Genomic DNA, 12,696 nt, shown 5'->3' with positions numbered 1-12,696 from the left:
AACGATTCCCTAATTCTTCTCAAGAATCTCAAGGATGTTCTTTAAGGCTTTCACAAGCCATCATTCGAATTAACTTGTTATTGACTTATCATGCTCTTAGCATATGTTACATCATGGCATGTGCGCCTGTTGGCATACATGATATTTCCAATGGCGGAAATATTAGAAATTGACTTCATGTAATCAATAAATTAATAGGTTCAGTGAACGACTATGACTCCATCATAGTAATTCCACTTTCATCAACATGAATAACCAACTTAACCTTGTTGAAGTTAAACAGATATGAAAGATCTTATCATCATAAGACTCTCAACTCTATGCCAATATTCTCTCACATAGATTCAAAAATCTAGAATACTTCGCACATTTTCCAAGTCTCCCAATCACTCTTTCACAAAGAGAGCATTGGTACACTATTCTCAAGAAGTAATATGTTATCAACATATAAGACATGGGAAAAATAATTCTAGCTCCCACTTAACTTCATGTATAAACATGATTCTTCAATCATGTGAATGATACCATTCTCAATTATTACATGAACGAAAAGTATAATCCTTTAATGCTTGCTTAAGACTATTCTGGGATCACTTAAGAAAAATACGCATAATATGTTACGATTCTTAGATCTTTATCTAAGGTTTTGTGTTCCAAACACATCCTTCTCTAAATACCCATTTTAGAAAAGCGAATTTTTAATATTATTTGCCATTCTTCATTAAAATGAAATGCGGCAATTCCTAACATAATTTATCTTGATTAACATCTTTATGTCAATCTATGCACTTAAGTACTCTAAAGCTCTATTTAATTTTGAGGAGACCCTCGCCTTAAAGTAAATCTACTCTTGAGTATCAATTTTTGGATTGTGATGCTATGGCTCGTTTGTAACAAGGTCGATTTGGGACAAGGTCATAATACCATTCCTTTCGAAAAGCAATATTTTAACAATAAGACATGTGTGCTATACTCCCACTAAACTATACTCTCACTCTATCTTTATAGATTATAGTTCCATTACTTTCACAATGTAACACAATAATTATAAGACATGTTTGTTAGCTACAATCTACTCCCACTCTATCTCTTAGAAATACACCTATTGTAATACTACGGATTTATGAGTCTCTGGGTACTCTATCGAGTAGGCCTTACTCTGTCGAGTAAGGGCGAGTTGCAGTTTAAAACAGTTTCTGACCTGTTGGGCACTCGATCGAGTAACGTAGATACTCGATCGAGTAAGGGGGCACTCGATCGAGTACCTCAGATACTCGATCGAGTAGCCGGTTTACGGGGGTTGATTTGTCGGGTTTTGTTAATAATGCGATTAAGTATATAATACCTTCCGTCACTTTTCTTTAAACACTTTTAAAACCTAATTACTTTCAAAGAGATAAATCAAACTACGTTCTTCGCATCAATCGCATTGTTGGCAAATCCCGGAGCTTGGAAGTTCGGATTCTACCTTTCTTTATACCGTTGTAATCCTTGCGTCGAGGGTAAGATCTATATACCGTTTTTATAGTATTTCGTTAAAGTTGGTTAAACCCTAGTATTGGGATTTGGGGGGTTTTGTTATATTTTGTGATTGGTAGTGATTGTATGTTTGTATGTTAGGAGGAGGATTCGTAGAGGAAGCGTTTTGATATCAGCTGTGAGATCGTCTGATTGTGTTGTGCTTTCGAGGTAGGGTTTCCCTACTCAGTATTAGTCCCATAATGTGTTGTGGTGTTTTGTGGTTGTTGAATATTATCATACTCGTATTGTGACGATTGCTGGATTTGGTTGCTGATAGTAGTTGTGATTGATTGTATCTGTCTGTGTTCTTCGGGGTGCGTCCCTCGCTGAGTGGAGTCACTTGCGGGAGTGGCTTCACGCCCATGGTTCGCCTTCTGTGGAACCCGCCACAGAAAGGATGTGCTCATTAATGGATTTGGGTTTATCGCTCGATGGAGATGAGCGGGGCTTAGGTGGGAACGGCTGCGGTCCCCCACTGGCGGTGAGAAGTGACTGTTGCGATGGGCACTCAGCGGGGCTACACACTTTAGTGTGTAGTCGGGATTGTGGAGTTGGGTTTGGAGTTCGGAGAATATCTGTGATGATTGAGTGTTTGTTTTCTTGTATTGTTGGTTTATATAAATTGTGTGATTAGTACTGACCCCGTTTAATGTTTTAAAATATGTGGTGATCCATTCGGGGGATGGTGAGCGATTATTGAGCGGTATGAGTCGATTCTTTTGGGATAGTGGGATGTGCCACCGTCCGATGATAGAAGTCTTCATTTTGTAGCTTAGTAGTTTAATAAACATTTCGATTAACTCGAGAGCAGTTGGTTTTGAGAACTTGTATTCGTATTTCGTATTTTGGTTTTGGTTTTGGATTGTAACCTTTCGCTAAAGTATTACTATTTAAATGTTGTTTCGTTATTGTCTATTTGATTATCATTGCCTCGGGTAACCGAGATGGTAGCATCCTTATACCTGAGTGGTCCTGGTAAGGCACTTGGAGTATGGGAGTGTCACAAAATGGTATCAGAGCGACAATCCTGAAACCTGTAACCAATGAATCTAATGAATATAGGGAGTCAATTAAAATGAACCCGGGGTAAAGGTTGTAGGAGCTAATGCAAAGGCTTGGGAGACGTCCTAAAGTCGCGAACTCGCCCTACAATTTTGAACCGGTCACATGGGGAGTATATGTCAAGGTCGTATGTGATGTTTGTTAGTTTGCATGTGAATGTGGTGATGTATGCTGCAATTGTTGGATGTTTGGAGTAGAAGGTTGAGTTTGTGCATGAAAGGTTTGTGAAGTATATAGAACTGTTGTTTGAACAAGAAGCATGTTGGATGTTTACTATGTGGCGTTTGATAACATGATATAATTGTTTTGTTGATCATATGAAAAGCTTGGTAGAATCGCATGCTTAACTATAGTATAATGTTGAGTTTATAAAGTTGTGTAGTATGTTGGGATATGATATAGCATGCGGGTAGCATATTCGAGTTAGCATGACTCGATCGAGTGGGCCTGACTCGATCGAGTGGGTATTTGATGATTTTGCAACCAGAATCGTGTTTTTGGGCACTCGATCGAGTACCTCGGGCACTCGATCGAGTAGGGGGTCACTCGATCGAGTAACCTGGCTACTCAGTCGAGTATGTTAGAGATCAGAAGGTCTGTTTGGAGTCTGATGTCGAGGCACTCGATCGAGTATGGGGGGCACTCAATCGAGTAGCCTCTTACTCGATCGAGTAGGTTTAGGCACTCGATCGAGTGTGTTCTGGGCAGTCCGCTTTCGTGTTTTGAGGTTTTAGTGCGTATGTTTATGTCTACCCTTTCTTATATAGTTTCAAGATGCCGCCCAAGAGAAACGCTTTTTATGCGAGAGCTGAGACCATGAACATAGATGATATCGTTAAGATGTTGGAGATGGAGAAGTGGCATCGTGAGATGGAGAAAATTCTAGACCTGGTTCACTGTCCGGATGAGATGAGAGTAGAACAAGCTACGTTCTACCTGAGGGAAGCAGCTGGCGAGTGGTAGGATAAGGTGAAGGTGAGTGCTAGGGAGATGTATGCGAACCAGGGCTTACCTGTTATACCTTGGGAAGAGTTTCGGAGGGCTATGAGGAAAGAGTTTGTACCGGAACATGTGAGGAGTAAGCTGAGAGAGGAGTTTGATGGGTTTAAGATGACATCTGATATGTCGATTCTTTGAGTACTACAAGCGAGTTTAATGAGAAGTCTAGGTATCTTGAGGATATGGGTTTGAGTGAGGAGAACTTGCGCCGAGGTTTGAGAGGGGTTGACCCTAAGATCATGGATAAGCTACTGTGGGAGTCCTTGCGATGTTAAGGAAGCTTATGAGGGGGTGGGAGAGGTGAGAGATTGGTGGAGATGGCTCGGGAGAGAGTGTGTGTTGAGAAAAGAAAGGTGAGAGTGAGGGTGGTGGCCAATCTAGTCACAAGAAAGGCAACCACAATCAAGCTAGAGGGTTTTCTGTTTGGGTCGGGGAGTTGATCTTTGGGGCTTCCTTTGGGCGTGGCTGTGTGAGTAGTAATGGTAGTTGGGGGATGACTTGCTTTGGCTGTGGCGGTGTTGGCCACAAGAGACATGAGTGCACGAGTGCACTAGGAGCTTTTCAGGGATCGGCTCGGGGGAGCTATTCTCAGGGACCTACACAGAGTTATGCAAGCAATAGACCGTCTGGGTCATGGTCTAACCGGGGAAGTCAGCGCTATCAGGGTGGAGGTAACCGCAATGGCGGTAATTCTTATCAGAAACCAACTACGAACAACAACAACAACCAGGGGTCGGGTGCTAAGCCGTCCACATCAGCCAGTACTGTCTAGGGAGGTGGACAGAAGACCAGTGGAAACCTGTTCATGATGGACAAGAAAGCAGCTGAGGATGATGCACATGTTATCACTGGTACTTTTCTTGTTAACGGTATTCATACCTTTGTTTTGTTTGATTCGGGGGCATCTCAGTCGTTTGTATCTTCGAGTCATGTTAAACGGTTGGGTTTGAGGGTATATGAGTCTGTAAGTGAGAAAGTTTTTATACCTTCAGGTGAGTCTGTATCATGTGGGAGGTTGTTTAGAGATGTGTCTATGATAGTTGGGCAAGTTGATCTACCTGTAGACTTGTTAGAGTTTCCGTTTGACGGTTTTGAGATGATAGTCGGGATGGATTGGTTGGGAAAGTATAAAGCTAAGATAGACTGTCATCAAAAGAAAGTATCTTTGAGAGGGCCTAAGGGTGTTAGTGTGTCTTATCGTGGGTTTCTAGTCAAACCCAAAGTTAAGTTGATTGCAGCTGTCACCTTGAAGTCTTATCTGAGGAAGGGATGCCCTTTGATCTTATGCCATGTGAGAGATGACCGGATAGAGAGTCCGACAGTTGATCAAATACCAGTGGTGGGAGAGTTTGTAGATGTTTTTCTAGAGGAGATTCCGGGGTTGCCACCGAAGAGGGAGATAGATTGCACGGTTGAGTTAAAACCGGGGACGGGGCCAATCTCTAAGGCACCGTACCGGATGAGTCATAAAGAGAGGGAGGAGCTCAGGAAACAGTTAGATGATCTGATAGAGAAGGGATACATTAGACCTAGTGTATCGCCGTGGGGAGCACCAGTTCTTTTCGTGAAGAAGAAAGATGGGAGTTTGAGGTTGTGCATAGACTACAGGGAGCTGAACCGAGTGACGGTGAAGAACAAGTATCCTTTGCCAAGGATAGATGACCTGTTTGATCAGTTGAGTGGTGCATCAGTCTTTTTTAATATTGATTTGAGGTCGGGGTACCATCAGGTGAAGATTAGAGAGGTGGACATACCAAAGACAGCTTTCACGTCGAGGTATGGCCATTATGAGTATGTGGTAATGCCGTTTGGGTTATTTAATGCACCGGCTGTGTTTATGGATTTGATGTACAGAATCTTCAGACAGTTTTTGGACAATTTTGTGGTGGTGTTTATCGATGACATCTTAGTCTACACTAAGACTAAGGAGGAGCATCTGAGGATTGTGTTGCAGACTTTGAGGGAGCATGAGTTGTATGCTAAGCTGTCCAAGTGTGAGTTCTGGTTAGAGAAAGTTGCTTTTCTGGGGCATGTGATCTCTAAGGAGGGAGTAGCTGTGGATCCGACAAAGATTGAGGCAGTGACAAAGTGAGAAGCACCAAAGAATGTTGCTGAGATCAGGAGTTTCTTGGGTTTAGCTGGATACTACAGACGGTTCGTGAAAGATTTCTCCAAGATAGATAGACCTATGACAGCTTTGATGAGGAAAGAGAACAGGTTTCGTTGGGATGAGAGTTGTGAGACGGCGTTCCAAACATTAAAGGAGCGCTTGACCACAACTCCTATCTTAGCATTGCCTGAAGGGATCGAGAACTTTGAGGTTTATACAGATGCCTCAAAGAATGGGTTGGGATGTGTGTTGATGCATAACGGTAAGGTGATTGCCTATGCTTCTAGGCAATAGAAGCCATATGAGGAGAACTACCTTACTCATGATCTAGAGTTGGGTGCAGTGGTGTTTGCTCTCAAGATTTGGAGACATTACCTTTATGGGGCTACCTTTAAGGTATTTTCGGATCACAAGAGTCTCAAGTACATCTTCACTCAAAAGGAGTTGAACATGAGACAGAGGAGGTGGATGGAGCTGATTGGCGATTATGACATGGATATTATCTACCATGATGGGAAAGCCAACGTTGTTGCAGATGCTTTGAGTAGGAAGAGTGTACATTCCCTGTGTACAGCTCTATCTTTGATGAGGTTGAGAGATGAGGTGGGGAAGTTTGGGATACATATGATGCGAGAGAGGGGATCTTTGTGGGAGATTTGACAAGATGTACTGATCTTTATGATGATATTCGAGGTAAACAGGCGTTAGATCCTAAGATGGTTGAGTGGAGAGCTGGAGTAGAGAAAGGGACGGTGTCTCGATTCTCTATTCATACAGATGGTAGTTTGAGGTTCGATGGTAGGTGGTGTGTCCCTAATGATGAGGAGCTGAAAAAGACTATCATGACAGAGGCACATTGTACACCATATTCAGTACATCCTGGTGGTGAAAAACTGTACAAGGACTTGAAGAACACGTTTTGGTGGCCTGGGATGAAGAAAGAAACAGCTGAGTTTGTGGCCCGTTGTTTGACATGCCAGAGAGTTAAAGGGGAACAGCGACGACCACAAGGTAAGATTCAGTCTTTAGAGGTACCTGAGTGGAAGTGGGAATCCATTTCTATGGATTTTATCGTGGGTTTGCCAAAGAGTCAATAGGGTAACAACATGATATGGGTAATAGTGGATCGACTGACCAAGTCAGCTCACTTTGTGCCAATGAAAGATACATGGACTAAAGCACAATTAGCTATGGCTTATCGGAAGAATGTGCTTAAGTTACATGGAGTCCCTAAGGACATAGTATCTGACAGAGATGCGAGGTTTATCTCAAGGTTTTGGAAAGAGTTGCAGGAATCTTTGGGAACAACTTTGAAGATGAGTACAACATTTTATCCTACGATAGACGGTCAGACTGAGAGAACAATCAAAACTCTTGAGGATATGTTACGAGCTTGTGTGATGGACTTTGGTGGTAGCTGGGAACAGAGGTTGGATTTGATAGAGTTTTCTTACAACTACAGCTACCACACTAGTATTGGCATGACACCATTCGAGGCTTTATATGGGAGGAGATGCAGGAGTCCGATTTGTTGGGACGACAGTGCTGAGGCAGTGGTTCTAGGACCAGAGATGGTAAATGAGATGGTTGAACAGATTAAGATGATCAGGGAACGGATGAGAGCAGTTCAGGATAGGCAAAAGAGTTATGCAGATCTACATCGCCGGGATATAGAGTTTCAGGTTGGGGATAAGGTTCTTCTAAAAGTGTCTCCTATGCGTGGGGTTATGAGATTTGGGAAGAAGGGCAAGCTAAGTCAGAAGTTCATCGGGCGTTATGAGATCATAGAGCGGGTTGGTGAGGTTGCATATCGTCTGGCTTTACCAGCTGCGTTAGAGAGAGTGCATAATGTGTTTCATCTGTCGCAGCTGCGGAAGTATGTGAGTGACCCATCACATGTGTTAGAGGCAGAGAGCTTAGAGCTAGAAGAGTCCTTATCATACCTTGAGGTACCTAAGCAGATTCTTGACCGGAAGGTTATGAAGACTAGGAGTGGTGAGACAGTTTTGCTTAAGATCCTTTGGTCTAACCACGAGACTGAGGAAGCTACATGGAAGGCAGAGGAGGCCATGAGATAGCGTTACCCTTTCCTTTTTGATCAGGTATGTATGGTTACGGGGACGTAACCGTGTTTCTTTTAGGGGGGTAGGAGATGATCGCAAAGTGTTTTTAAGAGTTTTATACCTTCTTATGTTATGTTGGTATGGTTGTTGTCGTTGAGTCGGGTTGAGTTTGGGTTAGTAACATGTTTTATGTTGAGTTTGTTTTGGTTGTTGAGCCGGGAGTGTTGTAGTGTGAGTCTTTGTTTTGTTGTGGTTTGAACTTCGGGGACGAAGTTCTTTTTAAGGAGGGAAGACTGTAATACTACGGATTTATGAGTCTCTGGGTACTCTATCGAGTAGGCCTTACTCTGTCGAGTAAGGTTGAGTTGCAGTTTAAAATAGTTTCTGACCTGTTGGGTACTCGATCAAGTAACGTAGATACTCGATCGAGTAAGGGGGCACTCGATCGAGTACCTCAGCTACTCGATCGAGTAGCCGGTTTACGGGGGTTGATTTGTCGGGTTTTGTTAATAATGCGATTAAGTATATAATACCTTCCGTCACTTTTCTTTCAACACTTTTAAAACCTAATTACTTTCAAAGAGAGAAATCAAACTACGTTCTTTGCATCAATCGCATTGTTGGCAAATCCCGGAGCTTGGAAGGTCGGATTCTACCTTTCTTTATACCGTTGTAATCCTTGCATCGAGGGTAAGATCTATATACCGTTTTTATAGTATTTCGTTAAAGTTGGTTAAACCCTAGTATTGGGATTTGGGGGTTTTGTTGTATTTTTTTATTGGTAGTGATTGTATGTTTGTATGTTAGGAGGAGGATTCGTAGAGGAAGCGTTTTGATATCAGCTGTGAGATCGTCTGATTGTGTTTTGCTTTCCAGGTAGGGTTTCCCTACTCAGTATTAGTCCCATAGTGAGTTGTGGTGTTTTGTGGTTGTTGAATATTATCATACTCGTATTGTGACGATTGCTGAATTTGGTTGCTGATAGTAGTTGTTATTGATTGTATCTGTCTGTGTTCTTCGGGGGTGCGTCCCTCGCTGAGTGGAGTCACTTGCGGGAGTGGCTTCACGCCCATGATTCGCCTTCTGTGGAACCCGCCATAGAAAGGATGTGCTCATTAATGGATTTGGGTTTATCGCTCGATGGAGATGAGCGGGGCTTAGGTGGGAACGGCTGCGGTCCCCCACTGGCGGTGAGGAGTGACCTGTTGCGATGGGCACTCTGGCAGGGCTACACACTTTAGTGTGTAGTCAGGATTGTGGAGTTGGGTTTGGAGTTCGGAGGATATCTGTGATGATTGAGCTGTTTGTTTTACTGTATTGTTGGTTTATATAAATTGTGTGATTAGTACTGACCCCGTTTAATGTTTTAAAATGTGGTGATCCATTCGGGGATGGTGAGCAGTTATTGAGCAGGAATGAGTCGAGTTACTGGGATAGCTGAGATGTGCCACCGTCTGATGATAGAAGTCTTCCGCTGTAGCTTAGTAGTTTAATAAACATTTCAGTTAACTCAGTAGACAGTTGGTTTTGAGAACTTGTATTCATATTTTGTATTTTGGTTTTGGTTTTGGATTGTAACCTTTCGCTAAAGTATTACTATTTAAATGTTGTTTCGTTATTGTCAATTTGATTATCATTGCCTCAGGTAACCGAGATGGTAGCATCCTTATACCTGAGTGGTTCTGGTAAGGCACTTGGAGTATGGGGGTGTTACACCTATCTTATTAAGAGATAGCTTTGTGAGTAACAAACATATATGGTGAAGTAATTGGAAGTTCGCCTAGACTGACGTATTTGCACATAAAAGACCAGCTCTATCATGGCAGCTTGATTCATGTCATATGCTAGTCTGATCCATGTAATTTGTTAAATAGACTCTCTATTTTAGGTATTTCCAGGTTGACCATCCGTTTAGAATTACGTGTCTGTTTTGGATTGCAAATTCCTAAAATTGAGTTCAATAACTCAAATAGACTCATATTAGTTTGATCTTATGGGTAGTGACACTAGGTCATAATCCGTATTTTAATAAATCAAATTCATTACTTAGATCTTTGCCACTACGATCGGATCGTAATGCTTTAGTACTTTCTTCAATTCGTTCTCTACGTCATTTAGAAATTCCTTAAATTTCTCAAATGTTTCACTTTATATTTGATTAAGTAAATATACCCATATCTACTTAAATCATTGGTAAAAGTGACGAAGTAGTCAAAAATTCTCCTTGCGGTGATGCTCATTGGAACACATACATCGGCATGTATTAGTCCAAACAAATCACTTGCTCGTGTCCCTTTACCACTAAAGGGAGTACAAATCATTTAGCGAAGGAGACAAGATTCGCATATTCCATATGATTAAAAATAAAATGGTCCAATAAATCTAGTCGACACCAGCCTTTTAATGCGTTTCTCATTTATGTGACCTAATGGAAAAAGCCAAATGTATAAAACATTTGGATTACTTTGTTTGAGTCTTTTGGATCGCATTATGTAGATATCTTTGCTTGAGTTGGAAGTGTCTAAAACATGAATGCCATTAAGAGAAGTGACTTGGCTCCCAGCCATGTCAATTTTCAAACAAAATACAACGATTTTTTTTGATGGCGAAAGAAAAATCCTTTCATGTCTAACATAGAAATGGAAATAATGTTTTAGACAAAATGCGTACATAATCACCATTATGTAGATTCAATTTAAAATCACTTAGCTAAGGCAATCACAAGGGTTCCCTTTGAAATGGCGGCTACTCTAGTTCCATTTGCGAATGGAAGATCCATGGTACCCTTGCTAAGTGCTTCCATACTCCTTAACCCTAACTGGAATGACAAGTCCAACATTGATATCTCCTAAATACTTCGGACAATTTCGCTTCCAATTGCCCATGACATTACAATAATGACATTCTTCGTAAGATTGGGCACCCTTCTTAGTTTTGGTTGTGGTAGTCTCACTATCCATTTTCAATTCATTATCAGGTTTGGGTTTCTTACCCATCTTTGCCTTTCCTTTAATAATACCATTACTCCTTTCAGTTGCAAGAACATTCTTGCTTGAACTCCCACTGAATTTAATATTTCTCCTTGTTTCTATAAACAAGGATGCCTTGGGATTAGTGAGAATTTCTTCCCAAGATTTTCTTACCAAGGTGGTGGGCATTAATATGGGAGTGGGAGGTATGGAAGTGGTAAAATAGCAAAGATTTCCATCCTGACCAATGCCAATGCGTAATTCTCTAATCGTATTATTGTCATACTTGGAGCACTTTTCATTGAATGATTGGAGCCATGAATTAATGGTGATTGGTGTAAGAGTATTAGATGAAGGAAATAATTAACATCTATCATTTTAATGATACTTGTAAACATTTTTAAACAAGTTTTAAGCAATTATATATTGACCTCTACCCAACTATTATAAATGTTCCCGAGATCCAAATTTATATTAACTTGGGTACGGTGAGCCGATTCATCCCTTATCAATATAATTTGGTAGATTAACTCTTTAATCGATTCTACTTCTAGAACACTAGGTCGATAAAAATTACTTTCATATTTATCTTAAGCTCGGAACACATGCGACTACGGTCACGAATACTTCCGTTGAGCTCAATCCAAATTTCGATGTAATAACATTTTATTACCCACTTACTCAACGTAACAAGTTTAGCACCCCGGTGAGCCGAGCCTACATCCTTATGAAATTGGGACTCATGGTTTCTACTATTTGGTAAGGCTAATTCTCAATTATTATTTAGTGAGAGGTCTTGTCAATTTATTATCTATCACGTTTTAAGTGAACTAAAGCGGTGAACTACGATAATTATAATTGACACGGTCGATGACTCGATATGATATGCATGTGTTGTTATGGCGATTTGGCAATGCATGCAACATATTAAAATAAATGCAAAGCAATAATAATAAATTCCTAGTATGGCCTTCCTAAAATAGAAAATCAAATAATCTATTACATATTCGGAAACCAACTCCATCCTCCCAAGAACACCGTCTTCGTCGGAACACCTTTCCGAATGGCACCGCCTTGAAGAAACTCCATGATTACAAATAATAATAAAATACAAAGCTATTCCTATTATACATTTTAAGTATGAAAAACTAGTAAAAATAAAAGTGATACGAGATCACATTAAATTACAATCGAATCAATATTCCCTTTCATTACGGGTAATATCGATTAAAACTACGGTCATACTAAGATAAAATTACATAATTCAAAATTATATAAATAAAAAGACATTCAAAAATTAAAATATGCAGCATTATAATATGTATCTATCATGCCAAATTATGTGCCATATCGCCCTATTTAACTTATATCGTTTATATATAACCCGGTTTTATGGAAATGCGTGATAATAACTTCTTAAAATCACAAATCAATACTTAAATCAAATTTAAGCTCAAGTTAATTATCCTAACACTCTTAGGACTCAAAAATTAGTCATCACTCAATTTTTAACAATAATTCAACTTGATATAATTTTATGCTCATTTTTTACCTTAAAATCATAACATTTATGAAATAAATTCAAATTAAATTACAATAATTTCAAAATTTGAATTTTAAATTTTTGAACATTCTGTAATAATTCCATGACACTCATAATGTCAAAAATCATGGTTAAAATTTTTGAATTAATTTTGAAAAAATATAGTTGCAATTTATCGGTTTTATCTCATAAAACATCTAAAGTATACAAAAATTAATCCAATCAATTTTACAACTTAGATATGATAATTGGGATATTTATGCAACCTAAAATAATTTTCTCATGCCATGTAATTCGTTTTAGCTATTTATGCTAAAATAGTCACTATTTATGCCATTTTTACACTAAAAATTCATAAATCATGCTAAATAAAATAATTTCATTTCAAAATTTACATACAGTGTGTAAATCATGCATGTGACAACATAT

The sequence above is a fragment of the Silene latifolia genome, chromosome X (assembly GCF_048544455.1).
Source record: "Silene latifolia isolate original U9 population chromosome X, ASM4854445v1, whole genome shotgun sequence".
Lineage (NCBI taxonomy): Eukaryota > Viridiplantae > Streptophyta > Magnoliopsida > Caryophyllales > Caryophyllaceae > Silene > Silene latifolia.
The sequence above is the reverse complement of the archived record's forward strand: the minus strand, read 5'-3'. Positions refer to the sequence as shown.